Source organism: Macrobrachium nipponense, chromosome 40 (assembly GCF_015104395.2).
Source record: "Macrobrachium nipponense isolate FS-2020 chromosome 40, ASM1510439v2, whole genome shotgun sequence".
Taxonomy (NCBI): Eukaryota; Metazoa; Arthropoda; class Malacostraca; order Decapoda; family Palaemonidae; genus Macrobrachium; species Macrobrachium nipponense.
This window is the reverse complement of record NC_061101.1, coordinates 30,303,135-30,310,634: the sequence shown is the minus strand read 5'-3', so window position 1 is coordinate 30,310,634 and position 7,500 is coordinate 30,303,135. Positions and strand designations below refer to the sequence as shown.

General features: G+C 35.6%; 2 protein-coding genes across 6 annotated transcripts in view; one reads left to right on the top strand and one right to left on the bottom strand.

Annotated features, from left to right (window-relative positions):
• LOC135212056 (heparan sulfate 2-O-sulfotransferase pipe-like) overlaps window positions 1–7,500 on the top strand; it is a 441,937-nt gene that overhangs the window by 305,542 nt on the left and 128,895 nt on the right. The window lies entirely within an intron of this gene.
• Window positions 1–7,500, bottom strand: part of LOC135212055 (probable E3 ubiquitin-protein ligase HECTD2) — a 95,140-nt gene that overhangs the window by 61,530 nt on the left and 26,110 nt on the right. The gene's annotated exons all lie outside the window — the stretch shown is intronic.

Genomic DNA, 7,500 nt, shown 5'->3' with positions numbered 1-7,500 from the left:
GAAAATCAGGTGAGTCATGTGCGTGTGGCCGACAGCAAAATGTATGAAAGACTTGTGAATGGCGTTTCTGTGCCATGTTCTAGTGCAAGATTTTTCTATTCTCTCTAATAGATACCCGAGTCAAAGTTATTGGGGACAGTAATGATTTTTGGGAGGAATTTGTGTCATATAACCCTTAAGGATTTATGTCCTCCGCAGTGTCTTTGGTTTTGAAAGTTTTATGTACATTGAGTTACCTTGTATAGCAGTATTTCTATAAATCAGGTTTATTGTTTAAATAGATTTGGGTTCAACACGCGTAACATTTCCTCAAAAATTCTTGATTATGAAATATTTAGCAGATACTTTTCTTGGAATAATGATGGAACGGTTGGACGGGCAATACATTCCTGTAGTCTTGCCAGGATATTGAAATTTTGATGCTTTTCTTAGTACTTACTGTCTGAATGGTAGGGGGCAGGGTGCTTTAGGGCTTCGGGTTGGGTATGGAGGGAGGGTTTTGAGTCCGAGACAAGCATAGCTGCCCAAATCAACTTGGTCCTGCAAAGTTAAGTATATCTTAATTTTACCAGACCACTGAGCTGATTCATAGCTCTCCTAGGGCTGGCCCGAAGGATTAGATATTTTTACGTGGCTAGGAACTAATTGGTTACCAAGCAACGGGACCTACAGCTTATTGTGGGATCTGAACCACATTATATCGAGAAATTAATTTCTAATCACCAGAAATACATTAACGTCCAACGAGGAATTTGTCTTGCAATCTGTAGCAATGATCTAACGGGTTAACTCGCGAGTTCTATTCCGCCCAATATCCATGGGACTTTTATATATAAGAAATTGTCTAAGCGGTCTTCAGATTAGCCTTACAGGCTTAATTAAACCCTAATAATACTATTGCATGACATGTTTGCACACATACCTTTAGTCCGCATTCTTCATTACCCCTGTTTATGGCAACTAGGTCATCTCATTGCAGGTTTAATTGCCTTGATTCGGGTCGTACAAATAGTCGGTATTCTCAGACACCGAATTTTCCTGTGGTTCCAGTATCATGGCTGCCATAAATTTAGGTTTCACTTTCTTTGCCTGAGGGCCCACTCGGGCTGACCAGTCACGAATTAACTTCGTATATTTTCACCCTTTTTAGCGGAATCTCTTGCTTTCTAGAATTATTTATTACATACCTCCTCTTTTAATATCACTCTCTCCTTTTTTGGTTTGTTGTTGAACTTGTGGCCCCTCCTTTTTGTTGTTAAAAAAATGGCGTTTCTTGGTACGTAAGAATGCATTTTCGTTTATAATAATAATAATAATAATAATGATAATAATAATAATATATTCATATCATTTTGCTTTTGGGATTTTGTTCGTCATGCTCTATTGCTTTGATTTCATTTAAGACTCTCTCTCTCTCTCTCTCTCATCTCTCTCTCTCGTCACTCTCTCTCTCACTCTCAGATATATTTATGTATATATACATACATATATATATATATATATATATATATATATATATATATATATATATAATATATATATATATAATATATATATATTTGTGTGTGTGTGTGTGTGTATGTGTGTTGTTTATATATAAGTATGTATGTATTATATATATATATATACATATATATAACATACATACATACATACTGATATAAACACAAACCAAACCAATTTCCCAGGGCGTTCATGCACACCCCCAACTCCGTGCCTGCTGCTCGGCCCGGTGCCGAGCCTCACTTCATAACTTGGCAACGCAGTGAGTAACCCATTGTCACGGAAGGATTGAAGGCAGATCGATACGCAGTAGAAGAGAAGGAGCGACAGCACGTCAGCTTTTCCGGAAAATATGGTCGGCTCCCACGAACACTGTTTCTTGAAGACAATCGCGGTTTGTACAAGTCTCGAGTATCTAAGCGCGCGGGTGGGCCGTTGTAAGGGTGTACTATGTCTATGAATGCTAGCATGGATGGTCGAAACAGTTGTTGGTTTACGAAAGAATGAGTTTGCTTGCATTGGGGCAGTTTAGTTCATCCCTCATTGAAGATTGGAAAAAGCATGAGGAGACATTTGAAGATTTGCTAGTAAATTGTAAAATTAGAAGTCGCATGTGCATTATGTAGTACTTTAAGGAAGTGAAGAGACGACAGACATTGCATGTCATTATATATATATATATATATATATATATATATATATATATATATTATATATATATATATATACACACATATATGTATATATTATATATATATATATATATATATATAATATTAATATATTATAATTATATATATATACACATCACATATATATATATATATATATATATATAATATTATTATATATATATATATTATATATATAATTAAATATATAATATAGATTTTGCTTTTTGATTTACTAGATATATGTAATGCTAGCTTTCCAGTAGTATCTAATCTGCCTACCTTAAGATTCTCTGAAATTTGCATTGTTTATCTTTAATGTTTTTATTGGCTGTAGAACAGGAATTTTCCTTCGAATTAACATTTTAGGCTGTAAAACTGGTAGACCGGTAAATGACGAAAATGGGAAATTTTTTTGTACAAGTTTTAGTTTCGTTCTTTTTGAAAATCAAGTTAAATCCTTAGAAAATTCTCTCTCTCTCTCTATCTCTCTCTCCCTCTCTCTCTCTCTCTCATCTATATATATAATATATATATATATATATATATATATATATAATATATATATATATATATGTGTGTGTGTGTGTGTGTGTGTGTGTGTATATATACAGTATTTCAAGCAATTATTAATGGCTAAATGCTGCTTAAGAATTGAATAAGATTTGATCGAATTTTACATATCCCTAAATGACGTGTATAATGACGTAACTTAACCTCTGCACTTTACTGGTTGTAATCAATGATCTAATTCCTGTTATAAAGAAGGTTTAGCATTTGTTGGGATGCCTATATTGCACCCTTTTAACTCTTAAATTATTATGACTCATAGTTTGGATATTTTTATTACTGGTCTAACTATCCAAGTAAATTAATGTAAACAAAGAGCTTTCAGTGAGTTTCACATCATTCATTTTGATATTGCGTCACCGTCCGAAGGCGGTCAATGTCAGACAGTCGCCTGCAGAATAATTTGCTTTGTGTAATATGTGAGGAGGCCGGCGGAGCGTGCTCTGAAATTCTCTTGTTGAATAATCGAAGTTGAAAGGAGAAGTAAAAGTGATATTTATGGTGTTGAATAAACGGGAAGGAAGTTGGAAAGTTTTGTTTCACCCTGAAAAGATGGAAAGAGTTGTTGAAAACAAGCAATTAGATATATTTGGATTTAATTTTTTTATCCGGCTGTTTTCAGGCCTGAATCGGTTTCAGCTTTTACAGTATTGAGGATGGCATATGTGATGTCTGAAACCTGAGCTAAATTGAAGAGCAGAGTACCTTTTAATGAACGCTGGAACTGTTGTCCTCCTTGACTCATTTCTAGACACCCCTTGACGCCCTGACCCCCTGAGACGCTGATGTTTACACAAATATATACATACGTACATACATCTATGTAATCGTATGTGTATACGCTGATAACAAAAAATCGAAACTTTTGTTGTGTTGTGTGCGGAATGATCATTTTGCTACCTTCATCTGACGCACTACCATTATATATACTTGTATATGTATTATATATATACATCGAGCTACAATGTCCTTTAATATCTAATTCGCTCTACCTCGGAATTGATATATTTTCATATATGCTTAACCGAAGGGGAATTTTTTTCCACTGACGTCCTGGATTTGAATGTCTTCTTGGGTTCGCGCCTGGGACCAGGCAAATCTGTTATCGTGTAAAAAAATTTCCCTTCGGTTAAGCATATATGAAATATATATTAATTCCGAGTAGAGCGAATTTAGATATTAAAGGACATTGTAGCTCGATGTATGAATATGAATCACGGTAATGTGATATGACTTATATATATTAAATATATATATATATATATTATTATATATATATTTATATATATATATATATTATATATATATATATATATATAAACACATAGTATATATAAATACATACATACATCCTACATACATACATACATACATACATATATATATAGATATATATCATACATACATACCTACATACATACATCATACATACCTATATATATATAATATATATTATTATGTATGTATATTATATCTATATATATAGTTTATATATATATAAACATATATATATACGACATACAATACATACATTTACATACATATATATAATATATATATATAATATATATATATATATTTATATATATACTATATATATATATATATATATAAACACATAAATACATACATACATAAATATATATATATATTATATGGTATGTATATAATCTATATAATATATTATATTATATATATATATATATCTATAATTATATATATATATATATTAAAATAAAAAGTCAAGTTGAAATTTTTGCGCTCAGTAACTAACACACTCACACAAATAGCTTAGTGGGTGATTTGTTTTGTTTTTCAGCATGTTGGTATCTCGATGCTGACCGGTAACCCAAACATATCAGTTTTTATGCAAGTGCCAGTTAGAAAGCCCATGCCTAATCTAGACGAGGTTAATGGGAGGCCATTCGAAAATCCGACCGGAATAGTGGGAAGCTTAGAAGTCTACTAATGGGAAACAAACCTCTAATCTATCATCTATCTCGGGCAGATTAGAACGTTTCCTGATTTAGACTAGGCCGATGGGAAGCTCATTCATAATGTAGACCATTCCTATTGGAAATGATTTCCTCATTTACATTAGGTCAATGCTCCCACAAACTAGGTCAGACCGATGGGAAACACTTACTATCTTGATTCGGGTCAGACCTCCAGCGAACGCATCCTACTTTTTAACCAAGCCGAGAAAAACACTTTCTAAATTTAGACCAAGCTCAGGGAAAACATGCTCCTGATTTAGACCAGATTGACGGGAAATGCGTCCGTAATTAAGATCGGTCTGATAAGTAATACGTTCCTAATTTAGACGGGGCTAGATGAGAACCGCATCACAATCATACAGACCTGTGGAATTTCACTTGTAATTTGAGACTGGATTTGACGGAAATGGTAAGAGAAAGAAAACAAGTAAAAAGTGCGCCGAAGTTTCTTCGGCGCAATCGAGTTTTCTGTGCAGCGTACAATGCAGTATGAGACTTTAGCCACGGCCGATGAAACTCTCAGCCACGGTCCATAAAACTTTCAGCCACAGCCCGGTGATGGTCTGTGCTTTTGGTGCCAGACGCACCATCATGACTAAATTTAACCTTAAATAAAATAAAAACTACTTAGGCTAGAGGGCTGCAGTTTAGTATGTTTGATGATTGGAGGGTGGATGATCAACATCCCAATTTCCAACCCTCTAGCCTCAGTAGTTTTTAAGATCTGAGGGCGAACAGAAACGTCCGGACGGATAGATAGATAGACATCTCAGTAGTTTTCTTTTATAGAAAACTAAAAATGGTCTTAATCGTGAAGGAGGGATCTTTTAATTTTATCGTTACTAGTGACAGCTGGAACGTTTATAGGTCGCACGTGAAAAAGTAATTATCAGGAAGAGGAAGTGGTATCGTAATATATGGCATAATGGGTTATGATTAAGAAGATAAATGCTGTTCTCCCAAATGACAAGCGTCATTGCCGTAGGAGACACTACACTAATTGCTACTGTTCACGTTTTTCTCGGGAATAAATATCGAAAAATTGGTACACGGTCTGTTTATATTTGTTGATTGTATTTATGAGTCGCGTATTTTTTTTCACCATTTATGACAAAAGTATTTTAATCACAAAGAAAATTTTTATTCATTATAATAACTAATGTTGTTGCTATTGTTATTGTTATTTCCTTGTAGTTCAGAAGCAAGTCAAAGACTATTTGCAGGGAAAAGGAGATGGGTAAAAAATGTTTGCAGATAGAAAAACAAAAAATACTGATTGGAAACATAGGCTCTAAGGATCGAAACCATAAATATATACTCTAGCAGGAGAACTATAATCTGTAAAACCCCGTAGGGGTTTAGTGCCGTCAATGCACCTCTGGCAGTGCACTGTAGGCATTACTAAAGGTTCTTTGCAGCGTGCTGCTGCCCCTAACTGCAACCCCTTTCGTTCTTTTTACTGTACCGCCTTTCATATTCTCTTTCTTCCATCTTACTTTCCACCCTTTCATAACAACTGATTCATGGTGCAACTGCGAGGTTTTCCTCTTGTTATACCTACCAAACCTTTTACTGTCAATTTCCTTTTCAGCACTGAATGACCTCATAGGCCCCAATGCTTGGCCTTTGACTTAAATTCTATCTTCAGTTCAATAATCTGTAAAAGAACGAAGTAGTGGACTATGATACTACACTACATTTTGTCAGTTGCATGATGATCCTCTGGTACCAACCGTCCAAATGTTGCATCCGAATAGCCCGGCGTCAGTGCAGAGTTCCCCACCAAGTATTCAAAACATAATCGAATGGAGATGTTGAACGCTTCCTGATATGTAAACAGAAAAAATAAAGAACCCTAACAGCCTATGTTGGTCTAAGAATTTCATGCATTTTTTTTTAACTCCTTTTTTGGCAGAGTACTAAATTTGATTATTTCCGTACGCAAAACTTAAGTATACAAGGTGAAGCTACATCGGTCAGAGCATGGGTAAGCATTTCCAACCCCCCCCGCCAGTTTTGACGGCTCCGTATGTTAGTAATCTATCTAAAATAAAAGCTGAGTGGATCTATCTTGTTTGTCCGCCCCGGGTGTGGGCGAGGTAGTGGGGGATCGGGATGGTAGGGGAGACATGACTCAGCCACCCTCCTCCTGCAAACCTGTTTGTCCTCTCCAGGTGGGACTGGATAGGTAGCAGATCGGGAGTGTAAAGGAGACATTACTCATTCACCTTCCTCCTGCAAACCTGCTTGTCCGCCCTTGGTGGGGTTGTGTAGGTGGAGGATCGGGAGGGTAGGGGAGACATGACACATCGATCCTCCTCCTGCTGCCGGGTTTAAATAGGGAGCCCTCATCTCGCTAGTAATAAGAAGATCATTATTGGCGAGTCTTTCTTTCCGTGTCCCTTCCGTAACGAAGAATTCTTTTCCTTACTCCGTATTTCCTGAATCATCTAATATATCCCCCCTTTCTAGAGGCATAATCATCTCTACGTTGAAAATTCAATAACCTTTTCTGAAGACTTGCCCTTGTTTGTCGCGTCTCCTTTCAAAGGAAATTAATGTTTCAACGCTTCTATTGCGCAGCGACTGTAATGATAAGGCGTTGTTGCTGCCATTACCTGCTTATTCTGAGAGGAATTATTGTAATTGTTTTAATGGGAGAACTAAAACGGAAATTATATGTTGGAAGATCGTGCATGGTGCGTATCGCAGTTGTTTGTTTCCTGCTCTGTTATTGGGGTCGTAATTATGATGGTTGT